This window comes from Physeter macrocephalus, chromosome 11, assembly GCF_002837175.3.
Source record: "Physeter macrocephalus isolate SW-GA chromosome 11, ASM283717v5, whole genome shotgun sequence".
NCBI lineage: Eukaryota > Metazoa > Chordata > Mammalia > Artiodactyla > Physeteridae > Physeter > Physeter macrocephalus.
In genome coordinates, this window is record NC_041224.1 from 7,966,840 (window position 1) to 7,992,587 (window position 25,748).

Consider the following 25,748-nt stretch of genomic DNA (forward strand, 5'->3'; position numbering starts at 1 on the left):
AGCCAAAAGTACCTGGTGAGGTTTGAGGTTTAGATTGGGTTTAGTCATCAATCTGGATCATCCTTTTATTCTGGATCCTGAAAGCAATATCAGGAAATTGAGTATTCTAGCTAATTAGTGGGTGATCACGTTTTCTTCATAGGTTAACAGTGCACAGCACCCTTCAGTCAAATTCACATCGCAACAAAATACACTGTACTGCGATGTCTTTAATGCTTCTTTGATGATATAGCAGGTGTTTCACTTAGAAATTTAGATGTATGGGAATACTGGTTAATAGAAATTTCTAGTTTTTACCATCTATTTCATATTTGCTGGTAGTTTGTTTATTTGAAGCTGTTGTATTTTTAACCAGGCAGTATATCTGTTCCCCACTCTGAACACCTAATATGGTACTTTGTGCAAAACAGGTTTTCATAAAACACTTGATTCATTCTGTCAAAAAAAAAAAAAAAATTTTTTTTTTTTAATTGAGCATCTACTATGTGCCAAGACATAGGACTTTAGTACTAGAGCCATGAAAAGATAGTCTGTGCTCTTACCTGCAGGTACATAAGCTAGCAGAAGAGATGGGTGGACAGACAACCCTAATGCAGTGAAAGTTCTCTGATCGAGGGAAATACCCAGTGGTGTGTAGTACCTGGGCAGGGCTGGGCTGCCCAGCAAACTTTTCCAGTAGAAGCAGTGTCAGCACCAAGAAGAGAATGAAGACATTTTAGTCCCCGAGACTCTCCTTCAGACCCCAGAACTATACCACCTGAACCTGACCATGAAAGTACAGTGTGTTTTGTTTTGCAAACACAGCTGTAAGACAAGTCTCCAGGGTTCTCTCCCTCCAGAGTGCCGCCCCTAACGGAGCTCCTTCTCCGGGGTAGAAGTTCTGGAGCTCCTTTGAGGGGAAGGGCTGGCTAAGCTGAGGCGAGTAGAGGGCATCCTGCAGGACAGAGGAGCCAGAGCGCTCCTGGGGAGGGAGCGTGGTGAACAGAGAGCCTCACGGGGGGGAGTAGGTCTCCGAGGCCAGAGCCTGGAGGTGGTGAGGGGATGGTCCTGATGCGGGCCGGGTTGCGAAGGGAGCAGCCTTGGCGGGCCTTGGTGAGAGCTGTGATTCTATGGGAGGACAGTGGGGAGGCACTGACAGGCTCTAAGCTAAAGAAAGGTGACATGATCCTGTTTAATTACCAGCATTGTTCTAAGCCCAATTCAGATTCTTTCTTTTTCACATTTATACTAATCAGCTTTTTAAAAATGTTATTCTATACCTTCTTACTCTTAAAAACATCTTTTGAAAAAAGCATTTTAGATCCCTTAAATCAGTGATTTTAAAACTTTGGTTTTCCTAGCACTGGAGTTCTTAAAAATTTACAGCTTCTAGCTCAGTATGTTACAGACAGACAGAAGGAGAAGTTTTCTTTTCTAGTTGTGGTGCTTTCAGGCTCGTGCTGCTGTGTCTGCCGGAGCGCCGGGCTGCTGGGCGTTGTCTTGGTGGCTTGCCTGCGCCCCACACGGAGGTTCGGAATCACGTTCTCCAGTGACGTTATGGGTACGAGGGAGGGCTCTGGGCTTCTGACTGGTGGTGGAAGTAGCCTTCGTGATTTGTGGTTGCTTGTCTCCTAGGCCTTTACTCTTATGTACTCAACAGTATGTGTACTAAATATGCCTAGTACTGGTGGTACTTCTCTGAGCAAAGCAGACACAGTCCCTGACCTAATGGAGCTTCCAGTGTCGTGGAGGGAATCACGCAAGCTGTGTGATAACTGAAGTGCAGAAGAGGGGATTTATATCGGGAGCGCTTTGAAGAAGTGACATTTAAGTAGAGACTTACGCTAGGGTCTGAAGGATGAGAAGGAGGTGGGCAAAGGCAGAAGGTTCCAGGCAGGGGTGTAGCATGCATGGGTGGTGTGACGTGATGGCAAGGGAAGAAGCTGGAGGGGGAGACAGAGGCCAGATGATGGAAAGCCACACTGAGGACTTGGGCTTCTATCCTCAGTATAATGAGAAGCCGTTAAAAGGTTGTGAACGGGCAAGTGAAACAAGATGATTTGTCTTCAAAAGATTGCTCTTGGTGGTGTGTAGCGGTTGGCTGAGAGAGCAGCTAGGATGCACCCAGAGACACCAGTTAGGGGTCTTGTCCCAGCATCAGGGGCAGCAGGTGTGTGTGGTTTACTGCACGATGACTAGAGCACTGTCTGTTGTAACATCTCAAATTATTCATACTTTGACCATGAGTTAAATTGAATATTTTTAAGAAGTCACAAAGAGTGGTGCTGACTTGTACTAATTTTTCCTCATAAAACTTCAGATATTTTGACTTGCTTCTTCGTCTTGGCCAGTGTGAAAGTCATTCACTCCTTCAACAAATATTTGAGTGTTTCAAATGTGCCTGGTACTGGCCAGGAGCTGAATGTACAGAATCGTGAATAAGATAGGCATGAAATCTGCCGTCAGGTGACTGCCGGTCTGCTAGCCAGACCCGAGCAAAGTGAGCAGTAGATTGGCCTCGTGCCTGTCGAGTGATGCGACGTGGAATTAGCCTGGCTGTCCCAACCTCAGGATCGGAAGGAGACCCTCCTGGTTCTCACCTGCGCTACTAGGTTTGTACTTTGAATATTTTTGCTGAAAATACAGCCCCTCATAGGTCCTAACGTGTCAGGGACCTGACAACCTAAAGATTGAATTCCAGTTCTCCTTCACTTTTAGAAAAGCTGGGACCCTACTTAATGGATTACCCTTCCATTGCTGCATAAATTACCACAAATTTCGTGGCTTATAGCACATATTTATTATCTCACAGTTTCTGTGGGTCGGGAGTCCAGGCACAGCCTCTCTGGGCCACAGGCCACGTTCCCACGTGGAGTTCAGGGTCGTCTCCCAAGCTCTTTCAGATTATTGACGGAAGTCCTTTCCTTGTCCTTGTAGGAAGGCTGCTCCTTTCCACGGGCAGTTAAAACATGGCTTTTTGCTTCTTCCAGGACAGCAGAAGAGAGGAAGTCTCCACTGCTTTGAATCTCTGAGCTCAGCAGAGGCCTAAGCCCTCTTTTAAAGGTTTCATCTGATTTAGTCAGGCCCACTCAGGATAATCTCTTGATAAACACAAAGTCAACTGATTAGAGACCTTCATTATATCTGCAAAACCCCTTCACATTCATCATGTAACTTCGTTTTATAATGGGAGTGATATCTCCGTACACACACACACACACACACACACACACACAATTAGAGACCTTCATTATATCTGCAAAACCCCTTCACATTCATCATGTAACTTCGTTTTATAATGGGAGTGATATCTCCGTACACACACACACACACACACACACACACACACAAACACGGCGGGATTTACACAGGGGAGTCACTCACAGAACCCTGCCTGCCTCACTTGCCCCTGTGTGAATTTCTCCCATCTCTTGGCCACCCACAAGGCATGGTGTTCTTAGTCTCTCCACATCTTTGATGGTTCCTTCTCCGTTCTCTTCGTCCATTCCATAAATGTTCACATTCTCCAGAACATCCTGTTAGCCAGCCAGCCTGTTTCTTGGCCCTGTATCTATTGTTTTCCACTGGACGAGGACCATTTTCCTTCTCCTAAAAACAAAACTAAGAGCAGGTTCTTTTCTTTCCAATCACTTGCTGAAGGACACAGACTTATCAGATAACGAATAAAACAAAAGCTATCTATTATACTAGGTCCTGCCATTCTTGGATCCATTTGGGAAGAAAGGGGAAGATCCCTAACTTATGCTTGGTTACAGCTCCAGCCACTCAGGGTAGGGTAAGCTGTGCATGGGTGGTGGCGAGAGCCCTGAGGATGGTTGGGAAAACTGGACCAGCCCAGGGGCTCGGCAGTTGTGCAGGGGGTCTAGAAGATGGAGCCACGGAGGAGTATTGTCCTGGGGTGCCCGGGCGCCTTCAAAGAATGTGGGTGCGCTCATGGCTTTCATTGAGAGGGGCCAGACATGAGTGGGTTGGGGCAACCGTGTGTTAATTATTAACCCACAATGATTTCAAATTATATTGCTGGAAACACATTCTTACATTTTAAGTGTAGCATTTGCACCTGAATTCAACCTTCCGTCCTCTAGCAAAACTGGGTATACTGTCTATAACTTAAGGCCTTCGGTCTTCTGCAGTTTCCCTAATTTAGGAATAGCTCGGTGGGATTTGTCTGAAAGAAGCAGTTCCTTTTGCCACTTTCTGAAATGACCTTCATCTCTCTTTTTTTATCTGTTTGGTTTATCCATTAAGAACCAGCTTAGCAAAGAAAGCTTGGACATTATTATCTCCTTGCTAAAGCGTTTCGTTTCTAGAAGCCTCTGCCCCAGTGTCCATCCTTCTTCTCCTCTCTGCTTTCTACCAGGCCGCGCATGTTTATATCAAGCACGCCCACCGTGATGCATTATAGCTTGTTCATTTAAGGTGTTAGTCTGCCCTCCTAGTGAGACCTTCGGTGATATAAATTGGTTTATTCATTTTCTTAACTATAGTGTCAGACCTATGACAAATGCTCAATAAATGTTTTAAATAAACGAATGAATCAGTCATTGCTCCAACCCAGGTCACAATATTTCCACCCATAGGACTTCAAGTGACCACATCTGGTTCCCTCAGATACAGACACTGACCCTGATAACCCTATTTTTACTTTGCGCCATGGGTATGTGTTTGAACTACATACAAGCCATCCTTTCTGTAGCTAGGTTGGTTACTCTAGCATAGAGTTCTCTGCTTTTTCCCCTCCCCCTCCCCGCTACTGACCAGCATGTTTTAAAGTCATGAGACCAGTCTTCCAGAAAGATGTTATGGCTGGGCAGAGCCTGTTGTCTTGAAGCCCTCAGTCACTCCAGAAAGTGTGGGAACTAAAGTGCTTGGCACAGGGTGAAGCACTAGCCAAGGGTTTTCATTATAATTCTTCACACTTGGGTGAACTTCTGAAGACATGAAATAGAAGAATAGGGACGGTAATGCCAGCATCCGTAGGTTTGGGCGATAGACTAAAGATTATCTTTGGAAATCCCCAAATTTTGAAATATAAACTATATTTTTAAGGTTGTAAATGCAGAAGAATTTTAGGGTTGTATAGTATTTGGACTACTAAGGAAACTAATCTTATATTCATACTTAACAGAGAGCTAAGTCACAGTGTCTTTAGATTACTGTCTCTACTGAAGAGCCTTATGTATTTTACTGTTGAAAAGCAGCATTAAAAGATGGTGCAGCAGCATCGTTAGAAATACGGCCTTGGAAGAGCATCACCTCCATATCAGAAGTGTACTTTTTAATGTGAGAATTAATTCTATCAAATGTTGATGGCTGTAGCATAGGAGTATAGAGTTAAGAGAATTTGATACGGATAACAATGCCGAGTTAATTTCAGAAAGCTCTATGTAGCTCTTCTTCTGGAATATTGGCAGAAAGCAGTCTCGCGGTTTTCTCTATGGTCACCCATTTTCTCTGGGTACTTACCTTGTCAGAGGTAAGGCATCTAACTGACTACAATTAACTAAAAGTTTTGTTTAAAAATGAATCTATTTTGGATGGAAAACAGAGTCCGGGAGGTGAATGACTTTATATTAGGCAAGAAATAATGTTTTTAAGCTAGCAGTTCTAAAACCAGGTGAAGGAAATTAATGATTCAGTAGAAATTGGGACACGCATGGAATTTTTTAAGATTGTAAAAAGTTTTTCTAACTTCTTTCTTGTTTTCAGATTATTCTGATAACAAGAGTTTATGCAGTAGGTATACTCCAAAAAGGTTGTGTTACTGCATAATGTAAATGCATACGGATCAGTGTCCAGGAACTAAGTAGTCAACAAACCTCCAATTTATCTCTTCCCCAAATGTAATTTTTATCTATAAGCAGGCACACTTGTAGGAAGAAATGGAAAAATGGTGGGTGTGGGGGGAGTCGTTCATCCAGAAGACTTTAGGATTTTTAGTCTGAAAACTTCATGGGAAATCTTAAAATAGTCAGTTAAAGGCAAATCTGATTGTATCCATAGTTACTGGGAATCAAATGTTCTTCAGGCCCAGTCTTTTGATTCTGTTAGTCTTTAACGTTCTCAAATGCAGGATTTTAATGACATACTCCTCTCATTTCAGCAGGTGCCATGATGGTAGAAAACCATTCTGGAATAATGGGGATACTTTAGATTTTACTTAGTAATTCTGTAATGACCAGTTGTTATGAAGGACACTTGATACAATTCCAAATTGTTACTTTTGTTTTTCTTGTTTCTGTTGTCTTTCATTTTAGTTATTGGTTTCAGCTTATCATTTTAGATCCTTGCCTTTCAAGTGGTACTTTATCTCCTTATTCTCAATTTTAATTTAATTTTTTTCTGAAAAGTATTCTGCCACTCTGTTAAAATATGTTATGCCTTCTTCTCTAACACATGTTGAGATAAATTCACACTGAAGAAATACATTCAGGTTATCAGTTGTGTGGAGTAATTAATAGCCAGCAGTGTCACCAATGAAACCGTACATTTTCCTTGTAGACTTTTCATCATGAGTTTGCATAGCATTGTTTCAGGTAGCTCAACAATTGATTATTATATTTTACTTTTATTATACCATGAATAATGCCTATGGTCTCAATAATGAAATTTGTTGGGGAGGGTTTTTTTTTAAGCTTCTGGGTTTAAATGGTGCTGCAATTTAGTTATTCCACTGAATCTACACAGAGTGCACAGTTGACATGGTTAATAAAAGGTGTGGTTAAGCTTTCTCTAGATTGAACATTGAGCAATACACAGTTCTGTGGTGCGTTAGAATTTGAGTTCCTTATGTACAAGAATATTTACTACCTTCTTTGTTTCATTTCAGAATGACCTTATTTTAAAATGTATGAGGCTATTTATAATCGACTCTGTGGCAGTGATTAAAGAGGTGTGAATAATGGGTTATTGGAACTTGACAGCTAAACTCGTGTTAGAACGTTCCTGCCGCTCACATGGACTTTACTTTTCTAAGGTGGGAATTTCTTTGCTGACACGTGGGTTATTGACATAATATATTCTGTAGGTTTTTCTCTTTAAAGTGGTTTACCAAATCATAGTATTTTGTTGATTTATTTGATGTGTTAAATCTTCTTCAGCCTATGAATCAACATTTTATGCTTCATAACAATAACCTTAGTGTAGGTTATCAATCACACAGTCAGTACAGACAGAGGATTGTGCCTTAAGCACAGCCTTGGCCTTCTACCTGCAGCTTTCCTATACAATAAATGCAACCAATGTTTAATTTTTTTTAATGGGAAAAAAACCTTTTATTACAGAAAATTTGAAAACATTTGGAAGGTTGATATTCAGCAGTTGTTAGTTTGGGAGGAATGTCAGTCCTGAAGGAATTTGAGATAGCACAATGTATCCGAAAAAGAAGAGTTGTGTACCTGGGTGTTTCAGTAAACCTTTATTAATTGTAAATACAGAGACCAGAAAACATGAATTTGAATTAATCAGATTTAGATTAGACAGTATTTTTATTTAAGAATAAAAGGAAATGTAGGAAAGTATTTTAAAATTTTGAATAAATTTTAAGTAGTTTTGAGTAAGCCAATAATTAACCGAATGATTTTCCCACCATCATCACAGACTCAGAGCACTTTGTCGTTTGGTAACACTGAGGTACATTCAAGACTGAGCCCTGAGATATACTTTAATGGTACGACTCAGTGATTCCTACCAGCCAGGAGGTGAGGTTTCTAGAAAGAGTGGGGTTGACAGAAGTGTAGCAGGGGCCATCAGGCCTCATAGAAAACGAAGTCTAGGGAAATCATAAGAAAAATTGCTATGTATGTATTCCTCGGTAAACCTGAGAAATTCTTTAATCTAAAAAAATCCAAAAGAACCCCACATTTCTCAGCATGACAAACTTCCTCCACTAAATAACACTTCACCTGACCCACTTTCCTCAGCTGTGATCTATAGCATCAGAGTCTCACACAAATTTTGAGTTATATAAATAGTGCCTATTTGAAAGTCGCTAAACTATTTGGCTTAAAGCTTGCTTTTCACTTGAATTTTCCCTTGTTTCATTTTTGCAAGTCTCAAAAATTATTGTAGCAGCTTGCATTTTCATGGCATTTAAGGGTGTATTTTTCTAGAGCTGAACATCTACCCACATATTGAGAAATTGGAATACAAATGCTTACCAAAGGATGGAATAATTGTTTGCAGGTATCGAACACAATTGTAGATGCATGCATATAAGCAGCACAGAGGTTTTGTGAAAAATTAAACGTGACATTCAAAGCACCTAGCGAGAGACTTATATTTATTCCTGGAATACCATGGTACTTTGGAGAGAACTCCAGAGACCTGCTTTTAATCCTTACTTTCCTACTTACTCTCTGTGTGAATTTAAGTAGTTTGCTTTTAACTTCACTATACTTCATATGCCTTTTCCTTAAAAAGTGATGAGAATACCAGCTCTACAGTCTCACTGTTTTGTTCTGAGGATGTTCTGGTTAAAGTGCTTTGTCGTTTATAAATCGCAGTATAGAGTTGTAAGGTTTGGAGATGTTGTGGGTTGTTTTACTCCTTGTCAATCTGAAGATTCCAGCTGAAATACAAAACATGTGACCTAGAGAAAACATGAGTCTCTACTCTCTGTTCCCCAGAGTGACTCAGGGTGACAGCTGTTCTTAGTTAAGAGATACTTGGGAAAAACAGGACAGTTTGGGGAGCTCTCTATGGATATTCACTGACTTCTAGTTCGTTTTGGCCTTCTGAAGCACTTCTCTTGAAAGACAGTTTTATGTCTGTAACTCATTCCATAGTCTTTAGACTACCAAGATATTCTGCTTATAGAGTCAGTCTAACTTTATAACCCGAGAGTAGTACAGAGAACCCTCGTGTTGTTGAAGTTTTACAACTGGGACGTCCTGTGATCTGACTGTTCCTGGTGCACTAGCTAATCCCACCCATATCCTGTTTGTGAATAATTGGATGGATGCCTGGAAATTCTAATGCCAGATCGTATAGCACCTTCTACAACAGAAATCTCTAGTTTGCGTGTCTATTTACCTTTTCCCTATACAAACACCTTTTGTAGGTGAGTCTCTTAGCTCAAAAAGGCAAGATTATATAGTAAGATAATCCTTAGCTCGGTCTGCAGTCAAACGCTTTGCAGAGCACTTCCCGTTGATCTGGATGGGAGACATATCTAAAGTACAAACACAGGGCTGTAGTCTTTCTGTATAACTGAGAAAATAGGTTTTGAATTGTACACCTCTTGCTATGAATGTAGCAGAAATCTCTGGAAAAAGAAAGAATTTCTTAATTATCTTCTTGTCTAAATTGCTGAGAATAGGAAAATACCATTTGCATCTTTGTATTCTCTGTTGCTGTTTGATTTTCTTTACAAACTGTCACAGTGTATATGGTTACAAAAGCGATGCGTAGAGGTGTGTGCAACCTTGCCTTAACGCAGAAAGGAATTCCATTGTTACAGCTCAGGGACATATGTAGCAGTGCTGCCATTTACCCCAGCACTGTGATTAAGGGCACAAGCTCTGGAATCAGTATCTTAGTATACATATGCTAAATCCATCATTTACTAAAGAATTCTAATGGGTATTGTGGAAATAAAACCTCCATTTTTCTACCTGCTGTATTCTCACCCATAATTAGTGTATTAATAAAGACTGTTTGGGTTGTAAGTTTTAGATATCTGACTCAATCAGTAGGCAAAAGCAAAAAGAGGGGAGGAGGGCAGGGAATGGATTTTATTGGCTTGTATAACTTTAAAGTACAAGAGGTGATGACTTCAGGTATTGATCCATCCAGGGGCTCAAACTATATTACCAGGACTTAATCTCAGTCTCCTCCTTTCTCATTCTCTCTCTCTTTCCTCTAGAGGGATCTCTCTCTCTATCTCTCTCTCTCTCTCTCTCTCTCTCCCCCCCTCCCTCTCTCCCTCTCCCTCTCCCCCCCACTCCCTCCTCCTGCCTCCCCCTCCCTCCTCTCCCCCTTATCCCCTATCTGCAATATAAAAAACTTGAACTAGTTGCTTTAAAAGTCAACGAATCTGTCAGGAATACTGTAGACAGAATTCTTACTTGAGGGAAAGGGTCTCATAGGATTCTGAGAGTCTGGGTTTTTTTTGTTTTTTTTGTTTGTTTGTTTGTTTTGTTTGTTTGTTTTTTGCGGTACGCGGGCCTCTCTCTCACTGTTGTGGCCTCTCCCGTCGCGCGCAGCACAGGCTCCGGACGTGCAGGCTCAGCGGCCACGGCTCACGGGCCCAGCCGCTCCGCGGCGTGTGGGATCTTCCCGGACCGGGGCACGAACCCGTGTCCCCTGCATCGGCAGGCGGACTCTCAACCGCTGCGCCACCAGGGAAGCCCTGAGAGTCTGTTTTTGATACTCTTATTAGGCAATTGCATATGATTTTAAAATCTAAATCTCTTAATTTTCTTATTTAAACTTCTCAGTGATATTTGACAAAGTAAAAAAATTTAAATAGCATATTATGTCAGGTATGGATTACTAAAATGAATCAAAGTGAAATGCTTGTAAATATATTTGTGTCCTTGGAAAACTGTGTGTGTGGTGTGTAGGACCATTTATTAATCACATACTGTGCATCTTTTACTGTGTGAAGCAGTTTACAGAAATCGCCTAATTTAGTCCTTAAAACAATCTTATAAGTGGTTATTATTGTGTTACATGTAAGGAAACCAAGACTTAAGAAGGAAACTTATCCACGAACAACCAGCCATTGAGTGTTTGACCCATGATTTGAACTCAAATCAGCCGGACCCCAAAGCCCCTATTACATTGTTAGATTATACTTTTATGGCTTTTATTAATGAATTGCCTCCTTATTTGAACCAGATACTACCCTTTAGTGTAGTATCTTAGATTGCTACTATTTAGTGGCATGATTTGAATTTACTAAAAATTGTCTCTCTTTTCAGTTTAATAATTATTTAAGTAGTCATATGACTTTTATCTAAATTTCCTAATTTTTCCATGTTAAAATTTAACAAGCCAATTTGAACCATAAAATCTGATTTTACTTTTTAAAAAACTTCTACCACTGCCAATATAGTGTCAAATTTTTACCCTTAGCTATAATGTTCCTTGGAAAATAATTTGCTACACAAACACTTTATATGGAAAATAAAGCAGTTTATGAAAATATGTTAACTCTTACTTAGATCATAACCTTTTCTAATTACAGGAACATTATTTAGAATGAACTTACATAGCAAGACAAAATTGAAAACAGGCTTTAGAGGCTAGCATAGTATAAAGTTTACAGTTTACAAAAATTACTTCATTTAATAGCAATTATTTTTATTTGCTTTTATTGAAAAAATAAATTGCTGTGATTCAACTTACGGTACACATTCTTTTGCGTGGAGGAGGGGTGATTCTGTAAGGCCCCAATCAGTACCTACTCCACGCTGTACAAAGAGTAGTATATTAGTTTTATGGATCATGTTTTTGCTACTCACCCAAAAAGCAGATTTAAGAAAAAATTTTGTCTTCTTTTTCCCAAAATAATCTTTCAGGGGGTGTATGGAGGGGATGATGCATAGTCCTAAATTGGCAGAGGGCTTCTGTATAGATGCAAGCAGCTAACCTCTCACCTAGCTCCAGGTACAGATCTTGGTTGGTGACCAGAGAAGTACCTACCCGCCAGAAGCCTATGTATCTCTCCTGTTCTTCTCCTTCCTATAAATGTGGTCTTGCCTGCCAGGGAGCATTGCTTTAAACTAAACAGGAAAGAGGAAGCAATGTTCACTGCACTATAAATCTGGTAACTACTAAGTGAGGAGTAACAGAGGGCAAATACAGGCCAGCTCTAGCTTTTTGGTGTCCCTAAGTACTTTGCAATTATCTTGGTATGTAAAAATCTCAGAAGTGTATTTAAACAAAATTTATTTAAAATTTTAACTTTAATATGCTTCCACAAATTCCATTCCCTAATGGAATTTGTGGAAGCATATTAAAGTTAAAATTATATAAAGTTAAAATTATATAAAGGTAAAATTATATCCTGCTTTTAGTAGGATATAAGGATTGTCAAATCAAAATAATTAGACGCTAAAATTTTTAAAAGTTAGGAATCCTACAAGGCTATACAGGAAATCAAAGCATTCTATAAACCCCAGGTGATACTAATTTATCCAAAACAAGTTTCATCATTTTATTGTTAATTTTAACTTTTAATATAACTTTAAAAACATTGCTTTTTTTCACCCACATGTACAGAAGTCTTTGGAAAACTTGAAAGTCATAATTAGTAGTTCATGATTATGAATTGCAAGACCTGTATAGTATAAGCAATAGATAATAAGGGGAAACGACTGTCTTTAAATACTTATTTATGCAAATGAAGTGAAACAACATAACCTTGACCCTTGACAAAGTAGTTTATTGTAAACCCATAAGAAGAGAAAAAGTGGAGACCCAATGCTTATAAATTTGGGCAGGAATATATTGAAATATGAAAGATGATAAACATCACGTGGGTCTGTCGTATGTAAAACCCTCAATAAATACTTACTGAGTAAATAGTTCAGCAGGTATCTTATTCAGCATATTTATTTCTAAATGTATATTTAAGGCATTATGGGCTATAAAATAAAATTATATATATATGTATAAAACATTATCATGTCACATAGATATTAGTGTTTTATCTATAGGCATATATTCTTTTTAGAGAGTTAAAAACAGGTATGAAAATACTGAAAGAATTACACCAGTGATGTTTAGTAACATGCTGATTAACTGCCTCCCAAATGTAGTTATAGATCAGTACTGTCCAATAGAACTTTCTGTGATGATAGAAATGTTCTATATCTATTCTGTCTAATAGCCACGAGCCACATGTAGTTATTGAGCACTTGAGCTGTGTCTAGTATGAATGAGGTTAAACTTTATATTTTATTTATAATTTTAATTAACTTTAATGTGAAAAATAATATGTGACTAGTGGCTATCTTATTAAACAGCACACTTTTCAAAGTTTTTTTGATCTCAGGATCCCTTTACACTCTTCAGAATACTTTAAGACCTCAAAGTGCTTTTGATTATCTGGGTTATGTTTATTAATATTTATTCTTTTCAAAATTAAAACTGAAAACAATTAAAATATTTATTAATTGATTCTTAATAACAGTAAAGGCAGCTGGGTTCACGTATCTGCTCTGTCTTCAGTCTGTTGTAATTTGTTTTGGTTGAAGTATGTTAAAACATAGCCTCACAGTTATGTAGTTGGAATTAGCTTTTTCAGATAATTGTGGGTATTCTTTGATTACTACCCCAAAACTCATCAAGTAGCAACTCATTAGTTGCAATGTGAGTGGAATATGAAACCATATAATTTTGTAGTCTGTTACATTAAAATCCATTGGTCTATCTTGAACTTTAAATGGATCTTTTATACACTCATGAGTCTGTAACATCATGCATTACTCATTTGGAATATATTGGTTCACTGAGTTGTATAGATCTTCCAAATGTTGACCCGTTTCATTTTACCATGTCAAAAAAATCAGTATTAGCACTAGTCCCTTCAGAAGAGTCTTTAAAATGGGGAAGCTGTAAAACCCACATGTTTCCCAAAATTCTAACTTATAACTGAAAGCTCAAATTTTATCTTTGGAAACAAATTTGGGCTTTTGTTTTCCTTTAAGTGACGGGCTTACTTTTTTTTATTTTTAATGTTTCTCAAATTCTTAAGTCTGAAAAAACATGATTAGTTGTTCTTTCAAGTAAAATTGGTGTACCATGAACAAAGCAGCTGGTTTAGCTGGCAACTCAAAACAATTGCATGCTTTGATATCCAGCAGAAATGTTTTATGTGTACATCCCATTTTGTCACACACAATATTTAAAAGACATGTTCTAAAGGATAAAGATTTAATAAAATAATTTTTATTACTTCATCAAGGCATTCTTAAGTGAAATGGCAATTATTTTTAAATTGGAAATGAGTGGCAGTAAAGGATACAAGGATACAGTTTGTTGCCACTGCGTTGAATTGTGCTACAAAACCAACAGTTTTACCCACCACTGCCTTTGCATCAGTGCAGAATGTCAAAAGAGTAAATAAGGCAAATAATGTAGCATCTTAGTAGTATTGTAGAAATGCTTTTGACCTTGCTGGTATAGACGATGAGGGAGGAGGGAAAGTGCCTTTAACAAGGACAGGTTGGGGAAGGCATCATGACAGAGGTCAGTGTGTTATGCATGCTCTGCTTTGCTTCTCTTTTACCTGCCTTTTCCCATAAAAAAAAAAAGTGAGTAGGAAAGCATTTAACATGTAAAAAACTGTTTAACCATGTTCATTCGTATTTTACATTTTAATCATTCATTAACTCAAGTATTCATTGAATATCTACTTTGCAGAAGTTATTTTTATTGTTGAGAAATTGGAAATATATAGTGTTTATGATAATGATCATGCCAGTAAGAGCATCTACTGACCCTACTATTTATAGAGCACTTGCTCTGTGCGAGGTACTGCATTTATGTGCTTTTTTCTTTTTAGTAAATTTATTTATTTTTGGCTGCGTTGCGTCTTTGTTGTGGTGCGCAGGCTTCTCACTTCAGTGGCTTCTCTTGTTGCGGAGCACGGGCTCTAGGCGCGCGAGCTTCAATAGTTGTGGCACATGGGCTCTAGCTCACAGACTCAGTAGTTGTGGCGCACGGGCTTCGGTGCTCCGCGCCGTGTGGGTCCTTCGCGGACCAGGGATCGAACCCGTGTCCCCTGCATTGGCAGGCGGATTCTTAACCACTGTGCCACCAGGGAAGTCCCTGTGTGCTTTTAAATGTATTTATTTAATCTTCATGGCAACCTCAGGAGGTGGATTTTTATAGAAAGTCCACTGGATCTTTTGCCAGGTTCACAATTTTTTTGTGTAACTAGGCAAATTACTTAGCTTCTTTGGGTTTTAAGTGCAAAATATGGGACTGAAACTTAATCTTCCAATCCTTTCCAGGTTTAAAATTTATTAATTTAACATACATTTCACAGCAGGGTGATCCTTTATTGACACATTATTAGAATATTCCACACTTTATTAGGAAACCATAAAAACAGTTACAGAATTATTAACAAACTTTTTGAAACCTTTTAAAGTCTCTTTCACTTTAAAATTCATTGATTGTAGACATCTTTCACAGCACTCAATCCTCTATTGACATATTGTCAGAACACTTCACACTTGACCAAAGACCTAATATAAGCATGTGAACATAATGAAAACATAATGGGATATGCACACTATTGCAGAGAATGTAAAATTTTATAAAGAAGCACAAAGATTAAAACAAGAGTCATGAAAAGTCAAGAAGAACTTCACCAAAGCAGTAGCATTTTAATTAATTCAACACATCTCTTAAGTGCCTTCCATAGGCCCTGTAATGCTTGGAACTAAACTGTTGGAGTGAACGAGACAATGTCTTTGCCCTCGTGGAGCTTACATTTTTAGTGGGGAAGTATAGTAGGTAGAATTTATGAGTACGTTACATTACGCGACAAAGGAAAATTAAAGTAGCAGAAAAAATTCAGGTTGCTAATCAGCTGACCTTAAAATAGGGAGATTATTTTGGGTCATCCAGTTGGGCCCAGTGGTAAGCGTCCTTAAAAGTGGAGGTGAGAGAGAGACAAAAGGAGGGTCAGTGTCAGTGATGTGACGTGAGAGAGTTTCAGCTGGCCATTGCTGGCTGTGAAGGGGGAAGGGGGTCACCTGCGGGGAGTGCGGGAAGCCCCTAGAAGTTGGAAGACACAAGAAAATAGGCTCCCCCAGAGCCTCCAGAAAGACCACAGCTCTGCCAACACCCTAATTTTAGCCCAGTGAGACCCGTCTTGGACTTCTGACCTCAGAACTGTAAAATAACAAATGTGTGTTATTTTAAACCTCTTAAGCTTGTGGTAATCTGTTACAACAGCAACAGAAAACTAATATAAAGGAAAGAAAATAAACAAGTAGCTAAACAGTTTAGACTTTTAACGGATTGGATGCTGGGAAGGAAATAGGATGATGTGAGAGAACCGCGGTGGAGCAGGTTAGGTTGAGTGGCCATGGAAGGAACATTTGACACTGTGACCTTGGGGTGGAGACGTGGAGAAAAGAGCCAGTGAGGTAAGAGCTGGGAGCAGAGCATCACTCCAGGCAGAGGGGAGGACGGGGACAAGGGCTTGGGGTGCAGGAGGCCTGGACACATGCCAAGAACAGGATCATCCAGTGAGAATGTGTAAGAAGAGTGGAAAAGAAGGTGTGGGTCCGAACTTGCAGAACCTGCAGGCCATGACAGAACACTGCAAAGCCATTGAGAGATTTCAAGAAGGAGAGTGGCATATTCTGCTTTATGTTTTGAAAAGATCATTCTAGCTGCCACTGGTAAATACAGACAGGGATGCCGCTGAGGTAGGTCTTACAGGATCCAGAGAAGGGCATGGAGAGGTGCGAGCAGCAGGATCTGTTGATGGCTTTGGGTGTGAGTTCTGCAAGATGAGTATGAACCTGGCAGCAGAGGATCGGGGCGAAGGGGAACGTGGACATACAGAGTCGTCTAGGGAATAGAATACCTTGGGCAGAATGGTAGGGGTAAAGATAAAGAGGTAACTGAGGCGGTAATGTTCACAGTCTAGAGACCCTTATTTGCTGCATATAGGATTTTGGAATTCATGGTGTATGCAATGGAAATTTAAATCGAGAATAGAACAATCTCTGAACTGAGATTTTGTAGTTATTTGTGTCTTCCAATGTCATTCTGATGTAAAGACAAATAATAAGGATATTTTAAGTTTTATTTTCTTAGATTCTGAGGTCAGAAAGATTTGATTAAGTGCTTGTCAATGAAGTGTCTCATAATTCATCGTGACCCTCTCTCTTTTCCGGGTTTGTTTGTGAGGGCGAGTGGCTCATTTGCCAGCCCTGACATTCTGCTCTGGGGAGGGCGCAGTAGACGTAGGCTCAGGCAGGACCTCGGGAGCCACATGGGCTTGGGTTGGGGTCCTGGCTCCAGTGTAACTGGTCTCCTTTGGCAGTTCCGTAACCTAAGTCTCAGTTTCCTTATCTATAAAATAAGAATATTAGTAGCTCTTCATGTGGCTCTTGTAAGGATTAACTGATTCAATGCTTATAAAACACTGTAAAATAGATAGCTAGTGGGAAGCAGCCGCGTAGCACAGGGAGATCAGCTCGGGGCTCTGTGACCACCTAGAGGGGTGGGATAGGGAGGGTGGGAGGGAGACGCAAGAGGGAGGGGATACGGGGACATACGTATGCATATAGCTGATTCACTTTGTTATATAGCAGAAACTAACACACCATTGTAAAGCAATTATACTCCAGTAAAGATGTTAAAAAAAAAAATAAAAAATAAAACACTGAATACTTAGTACTTCTTGGGGCAGGGTGCAAAACTATGTGAGCGGCATTGATTGGTTTAACTTTCCTTTTCACCAGCAGTAGAAATTCAGTCGGTCATAATGTCTTTTTAAATACTTTTAAAATACTCCTTTCTCTGTCTGTTTCTGTATATGGTATTAAAGTTTCCATTTATGTGTGTTTTTCCAAGAATCTCCACTTCTTTCACCACTAAGGCCATTTACTCACTAAGATAAAGTTTATAAGAAAACTTAGGTGTGGTGAGTTCACATGATCTTCTTGTTTACTGGATATTGTTTATTTTCTGAATAGGCTCTGTCCAAAGATGGTTACCATTCCAACTGCCTCTCAGATAAATCAGGTACAACAAGATACTAGAAATTCTTTGGTACAAAATTCAAATACATTTACCTTCTCAACAGCGTATTTCAAATTAAAAACCCAAAGTATTCAAAATTTTATTTCTGTAGCATATTAGCAAGGCATAAAAGATTAGACACAATGAGGTAGGGAATCCTATAGTATTTATTTGCTGCGTCACCCTTAGCATTTATTTACTGTCACGTTCTCATCATAGTAGCCAACATATGTCATTCATGTTTTGTAAGTATTGCGTGCATCTCGGGAGCAGAGACTCTAGACCACGCATGTCTTCACCCTCCCACCTTCTGGCGCACTTAGGTCGGAACTAAAGCCTTCCTTCTACTTTGATAACTCACAAGCTTGTAACGTGTAATGTTTAGAAGATCTCAGTAAAACTAATATCTAGTTACCTATAAATTGTTTTTAATGCTTCGTTAAGAATAAATTCCAGTTCAGATCTTACTGCTATGATCCGTGTTCTTCTGTGATGAGTCCATAACGGAGTGAAGAGAGCTCCGTTATGAGGCTAGACTCGGGGAATGAGTAGGTGCAGTGCCCTCAGGAAAGCTTCAAAGACGAGGTCCCCCGGTGGTGCCCTGAGCCCTGCTTGCTTACTGTGTGCTGCCCACCCTGGAAGCAAGGGACCACCCATCCTTGGGGTTCCAATCTGTTTCATTCCATTTCTCCTGATTTCCTTTCCAGCTGTGAGCACTGGTGTCCAGCACATGGCCAGAAGTTTTCGATTAAACGCACTGTATTACTAGTTGAAGGGAATGTGAAAAGCTCACATGAAAAGATTTAGAATAAAATTCTTGTCCTCTGCCTTCATCTTATTTTTCATAACCAGTTCAGCCACAAATTGGTGAGTCTCAAAACCAGTCAGGGAAAAAGTGCCTTCTGGGATTGGTAAATGACAAGATATGTCTTAAAACTTTTTTGTAAATCGAGAAAAACTTAGAATCATGCCAACTCCTGCAGTAGAAGCTACTAAACATGTGATTGTGTGGATGGGTGTGTGTGTTGCTGTAACCTGTGCTTTGGGAGTATTAGTTGCCTTTGACAAGGGGAAGCAAGTGCTCTCCACAGGCCTCCCTGGGCGCCTGCAGAGTACGAGAGCAGCTGCCCTCAGCACCGGTGGGAAAGGCAGGAGGCACAGGCCTGGGTGGTCACTTACGTCTCTCTGCAAGTGTCACTTTCCTTTTTCATTTTGCGTGAGGTAACGCTTTTAGGTAGCTATGGATAGAAGAGGTGAATGTGATTCATACTGTAAAACAGACAGCTACGTCTTTCACATATGTAAGACAAATAGAGCTGTTATTTTCTAATAAGAACTTAAGTTGTTTTATTTCAAAATCTACAGGATGTATATTTACAACTTATTATTTATTTTCTTCCTAAATGTTATTTTTAACCTTTATTTTTAAGATTTCACTTCATGTTGTTCCTAATCATACCCTCCTAGCTACTGTTATTAAAATTCAAGTAACAATATTAAGAAAATGTATCCCCTGATCCCAGTTCAGTTTTCTGATGTTCACCACTAGCAACAGAATGCTGATATTATTTCAGACTTTCTCCCTGCACATTTAAAACTTATCTTTTAGAAAAATTTAAGTAGGGCTTCCCTGGTGGTGCAGTGGTTAAGAATCCGCCTGCCAATGCAGGGGACGTGGGTTCGAGCCCTGGTCCAGGAAGGTCCCACATGCCGCGGAGCAGCTAGGCCCATGCGCCACAACTGCTGAGCCCTCATGCCACAACTACTGAAGCCCGTGCTCCACAACAAGAGAAGCCACTGCAGTGAGAAGCCCGCACGAGAAGGCCGCGCACTGCACGTGGGTTCGAGCCCTGGTCCAGGAAGGTCCCACATGCCGCGGAGCAGCTAGGCCCATGCGCCACAACTGCTGAGCCCTCATGCCACAACTACTGAAGCCCGTGCTCCACAACAAGAGAAGCCACTGCAGTGAGAAGCCCGCACACCGCAACAAAGAGCAGCCGCCGCTCGCCGCAACTGGAGAAAGCCCGCGTGCAGCAACAAAGACCCAACACAGCCAAAAAAAACAAAAAAAAAAGTTTCAGTAATACAAATATTTAAACAGTCTTATAGAAGGAATAAAATAGAAAAAAAACAGGTCACTCTTTCTTACTCCATTTCTTCATTTGTATGTCCTTCTAGACAGTATCATGCATTATTTAGGTGCATGTATATGTACTCTGTGTCTTTATTTTCTACAAGAATGGGATCAGACTATTTTGGAGGACTCCTCTATATTAGTACAAATAGATATACCTTGGGTGGCTATTTAGGATTTTTGTAATTAAAAGCAAGTTTGCAGAGAAACATATGTATACGTATTTGCACACCTGTGTAAGTTCATTTAAAGGGTAAATTCCAAGAAATTGCTGGATCAGCAGGTAAACATTTTAAATTTTGGAAAACACTGCCAAATTGACACAACATGAAAGCGTGTATTTGTTTCCGCAACCCCTGCGTATACCATGAGTTAATGAACAGTTAGTACTGATGGGCAGTATTGTACATGCATGGGGGCACAGCAGTGAACAAAACAAAAAATCTTGCCCACGTGGATTTTACATTCTAGTGAGAGGAGACAATTAAAAAATAGTAAATTATTATGGCAGTTGGCAATAAGTACTTTAAAGAGAAAGAAATCACAGGAGTGGGGTGTGCTCTTGTGGAGGAGGAGGCCTGTGGCTGTATTTAGGGCAGTCTGCAGAAGCCTTGACCAGTGCATCCGGAGGGCAGGGGGCGGGCGTACGGCGCAGGTGGAGTCCAAGCGGCGGGCACAGCTCCTGAAGGGCCTTTGGATTGCAGTGGATGAGGTGGGAACCCACTGGCTGGTTTGGGAGGAAGGTGACAGGGTCCCCCTGATGCGGTGGAAGGATTGCTTGGCTGCCGTCCTGAGAACTGACTGTAGGGGGGGCAAAGGAAGCAGTAGGAAGGCCTGAGAGGAGACTGTTAATGATATTCGGGGGGCCGGGGGGGGCAGAAACTGGTCAGATGCCAAATGGATTCTAAGATACATCCCCTCTAGGTTAGACGTGGAATATGAGAAAATAGGGAGTCAAAACTGACACCAAGATTTTTGGCCTGAGCAGCTGGAAGAACAGAATTGCCGTTTACTGAAGTGAGGGGACTGGCAGAGGCCCGGGAGTCACCTTGGGGACACGGCAGGTTTGCACCTTGGTCATCTAGGTGGAGGTGTCAAGTAGGCAGTGGACGTCCAGGTCTGGAGTTCCGAGGAGAAACGGGACTCGGATATGAAGCAGGTTTAGAGCTGTGAGACAGATGTGGAGGCCCGGAGGTGGAGGAAAGAAACAGAAAAGCAGTAAGGGGTTAGGAGGAAGACTGAGAGAGTCAAAAGAAAAGATGGTTTTGACAAGGAGAGAGTGATGGATTATGTCAGATGCTGCTAGTAGGTCGAGTAACATGAGGCCTGATGATTGTCGTTGGATTTAACAATGTAAACATCCTTCACAGTCACGACAAGATAAGAGCAAGTTGGAAGAAACGCTGGAGGCAAGTGTAGGCATTGTTTTCAGGAGGCTTTGCAGGAAACAGGGACTGAGGTATAGTCTGGAAAAGTGAGATTTAATCAGAATAGGGGCTTTGAAGTCGGAGAAAGGCAGGAGAGTTAAAGGTGTGTATAAGAAGTAATGATATTATAACAGTGTAGGATTAAAGTAGGTATGTCGTTAATTGGCAAGGTTGAGTGTCCTTTTACATGCTTATTGGCCATTCATATTGTTGTGTGTGTGAATTACCTTTGCATATTCTTATTGGGTGGTTCATCTTTTTCTCATGGATATTTAAGAATTGTTTGTGCAATAAAGAAGTCAGCCTCTGATAACATGTATTGCAGATATTTTTCAGTTTGTCATTTGTCTTTTGACTTGAATTTTTTCTATATATAATCATGGGTTTCACATCGTGTTTGTAACAGCCTTCCTTATTCCAAGTCTGTAGAAGAAATCGATTTGCTTGTGCTTTCTTCTGTTATATCTGTGGTTTCATTAGTGTTAATTAAAATCTTTGATTCATGCAGATTTCATTTTGGTTAAAGTTGTGAGGTGGGAATCTGATTAGCAAGACTACCGTGTGTTTGGGGGCTGTTTCTGGATTCTATGCAAGTCCATTGATCGTTTGCCTGTCCCTGTGCCTGTGAAAATCTATTTCCATTTCTATAGCTTTGAGATACTTTCCCTATCTGGTATGGCTAGTCCATGTTCTCCTACCACCACCGTTACTGTTAGTTTTCTGAATTTCCCTGAATACTTTTGTGTTTATTTTCCCAGAAAATAATACTACTAACATCATGTATTGAGCACTTACATGCAGTACTACATTAAGATTTTTGCATATATAATTATTTTTATCATTATGCCAACCCTATTAGGGACATACTGTTATCATCCCCATCTTAGAGATGAGAAAACTGAGGCACGAGAAGGTTGAGTAACATGGCCAGTAAGTGGGGAAGCTGTGATTTGAACCAAGCAGTCTGGCTCCAGAGACTGAGCTCCTAGCTCTCCTTGTAAACTTTAGAATCATTTGGTCTAAATCACCTAGATTTAGAATCTAAAGTATCATGTCAGTATTTGGACCAGAATTACATTGAGTTTGTAGATTATTTTAGGTAGAATTGAATCTTTACAATATGAAATCATTCCACCCCAAAGAGGGAGGTCTTCATTCATCCACATCTTTCCACACGCAGTGGGGTATGCAAGCTCCCCACTGTCCTCCAGCCTTCTTTTTTTCCTTCATGTGTTATCCTCTGAGTAGCTATTATTAATAGAATTTTTATTTTCATATGTCTTTAGCAGGTTATTGTTGGTTTATTGGAAAGCTATTAATTTTTTTCTGTTAAATTCATAATTAGTCATTTACCAAATTTTCTAATTACTAATAGTTTTTCAGTGATTTTTTCTTGCATTCTCCAGAAACATATCACCTGTAAATAATAATTTTGCTTTATCTTTTCCAGTATTTGTGCTTTTTCTTTTGTTCTTTTAAAAACTCAGCTTGTTCTTTTAGAATACTGCTAACTTGTAATGACATTAAACATCTTTATCTTAAAATTGCCTCCCATACATAATAGTTTATCATGATACTGACTTCAGTTTTATTTTTATGAAAAAGCATTTATCAGCAAGGAATAGTGAATTTTTTCCAAAGCGTTTCAGTTTCTATACAAGTCATATTGTCTCTCCTTTACTGTGTTAGTGAACTCTCATATATTTCTAAATGTTGAGTATATTTTATTTGGAATTTTTACGTCAGTGATTACCAGTGAGACTGATTTTATGAGTGGGCATGTGTGTACTCTTCCTCAGACATTTATTGATTGATTGCTGCGCTGGGTCTTCGTTGCTGCGCGCGGGCTTTCTCTAGTTGTGGCGAGCGGGGTCTACTCTGTTGAGGTGTGCGGGCTTCTCATTGCGGTGGCTTCTCTTGTTGCATAGGGTGCAACAGGCTCTAGGTGCACGGGCTTCAGTAGTTGTGGCTCACGGGCTCTAGAGCTCAGGCTCAGTAGTTGTGGCGCAGGGCTTGGTTGGTCCACAGCATGTGGGGTCTTCCTGAGCCAGGGCTTGAACCCGTGTCCCCTGCATTGGCAGGCGGATTCTTAACTGCTGTGCCACCAGGGAAGTCCCTGTTCCTCAGATTCTAGTTGACTGTTACTATGCTGGCTTCATAGAAAGAATTTGGACTCTTTGCATTTTCCTCTCTCTTTTTAAAAGGCAACAGAATTATCAGTCCTTTGAAGATCTGAAGTTCACCTGGGAAAACATCTGGCACTTTTTGGTTAACTGTTTGATAGCTTCCTAAATTTATTCTATGGTCTGTCTACCATTGCTCTCTCTTCCATAATTTTATAAATTCTATCAAATGTAGCTATAATCATTTACAGTGTCCAGAAGAGTTATTTCATCCATGTTTACAAATTTACCTGCTTAGATTTGTGCAAAATATTTATAAAGTAAGTAGCTTCAATTACTTTTAGTTGGAGTTACTTCTCTATTTGCATTTTAATATCGAATATTTGTGCCTCTCAATTTTTTTCTAGTGTTAAGTGGGCTAGTGACTTGTCTCTTTTACTGATACTTTAAAGATCTGGCTTTTGGATTGATTTATCGATTATATGGCTTCTCTAGTTTTTGACTCAATAATTTCCATGTTTATATTTTTAAATTCTTTTTCACACTTTACTTGCATTTTGTCATACTTCCTGTATTCCAGACGTAACAAGTAATATAAATTAAAAAGCATCCTTTCATAAATGTAGAATTAACCTATGAAGGCAATATTAGTTATTAATAATTTAGTGTGAGTTATTTTAGTCCACATAGTTTCCTCACCTGTTCGTGAGACTGAATTTAGTTTAATCTGCTAAGAACTTTGCGGTTTAACTGTTCCACCAACCTTTTTGTGAATTGTACTAACACTGGCTGAAATAAGCTCCCTGGATGAGTGGGAGTTTTGATACGGCAGGACAAGGGGAAGGTCACTTGGGATGGCCCTTATTGGGGGCCGTAGACAGCGGACCCGTGGAGAATGGGGGAAGGGCCAGAGTAAGGACCGAGAGAGGACCAAAGACGGATCCCATGGAAACCTAGTACTTTTTGTGTGATGAGAGAGGGGAGAAAACAAGTCAGCTCTCAGTCTATTAATAGCTGGTATCTGGAGGCATTGAAAACCACCAGCCCTTTTGCAGGGGCTAACTTCAGAATCATGGACCTTCACTGAAGTTATGTTTTTCAGATTATTTTGAAAATGTGAAAAGAGTCTATGATTATTGTTCACTAGGTACCCGAAGTTAAGAAAGGTTTTACCTAGAGAGGAATTGGAGTAGCTTCCCACAACATCGGCTGAGCCATTAGTGTTTATTGAAACCTCCCATGTTCATAGGGCTTGGAGCACTCTGCAGTCACTGTGGTGCCTATTTTTAAGGGACTTAAATATAAAATTAGATAATATACACATTGTACATTACTAGGTTACTTGTATGTTATATTAAATATGCCTATTATATCCTAACTTTATGCAGTACATAATATAGATAGTAAGTTAATATTATCTATAAATTAAGTCAGAAGCCAGATTAACAAATACTGACGGTGTATACTGAGTGCAGTATTTATGGACAGCATGAGTTCCTCTTTCTGGGAGAAATATTTGCAGAAGTTTTCTATAACCTTATGAATTGTCAAATAACCTCTCCTTTCTATTTCATGTGTTAATTTACAAGTTTCTTTATATGGTTATCACTGCAGCTTTGTCTTCATTTTCCTGAATTATCAGTAACACTTAAATATACTCACCGACTTCACTGAGAAAAAAAGAAGTGTGGCCTCAGATTCAGTTCAGCAAATAATTCTGTACCTACCGTGTGGAAGGCAGTGAGTGCGCCAGGGACTCTGCTCAGGACAAGAAAAGTACGTGACGCGACATTATTTTCGTCCCAGTGATGTCGAGGAGTAGCGGAAGCGCTTGTGCTGGTCTCCGCCTTCCTCTCCACGCTTCGAGCGCTCGTGCCTGAATCGTGTCGTTCTCAGCCTAGTGCAGACCCGTGTAGAATATTCTGCCGCTCGATCCAACCGTAATCGTGAGCAGACTTGCAGTGTACCTCTTTTTCTAGGTCTTCCTTAAATTATGCCAGTAGGTTAGACTGATGTATACGGAAGAGTTTGTTAGAAGGAGTCTGTTAGTTTTTAAGGACCAGTCTTAGGTCTTTTCCTAAGAGAGATTTTATCTTTCTTTTCTGCCATGCGTATGAGTGTGTGTTTGGGGGTTAGGTAGGGATGAGTGGGATGTAATCAAGCATGACACCCTCCTCCTCTGGAAGGAAAAACGCCGTTGTACATCCGAAAATATGTCGAAACGTGGCCTTACCTGGGGCTTTAACCGACACGTGCCACCGCTGTCACCGGACAGGAACCGAAAACCTGTGAGTCAGACCTGACCACCGCCCACTCCCCTACCCGCCCCCAGTCTCCCGCTTA

The 25,748-nt window shown here is 40.1% G+C and overlaps 1 protein-coding gene across 3 annotated transcripts in view; it reads left to right on the top strand.

Moving 5' to 3' along the window:
• Positions 1 to 25,748, top strand: part of ZEB1 (zinc finger E-box binding homeobox 1) — a 199,596-nt gene that overhangs the window by 87,596 nt on the left and 86,252 nt on the right. The gene's annotated exons all lie outside the window — the stretch shown is intronic.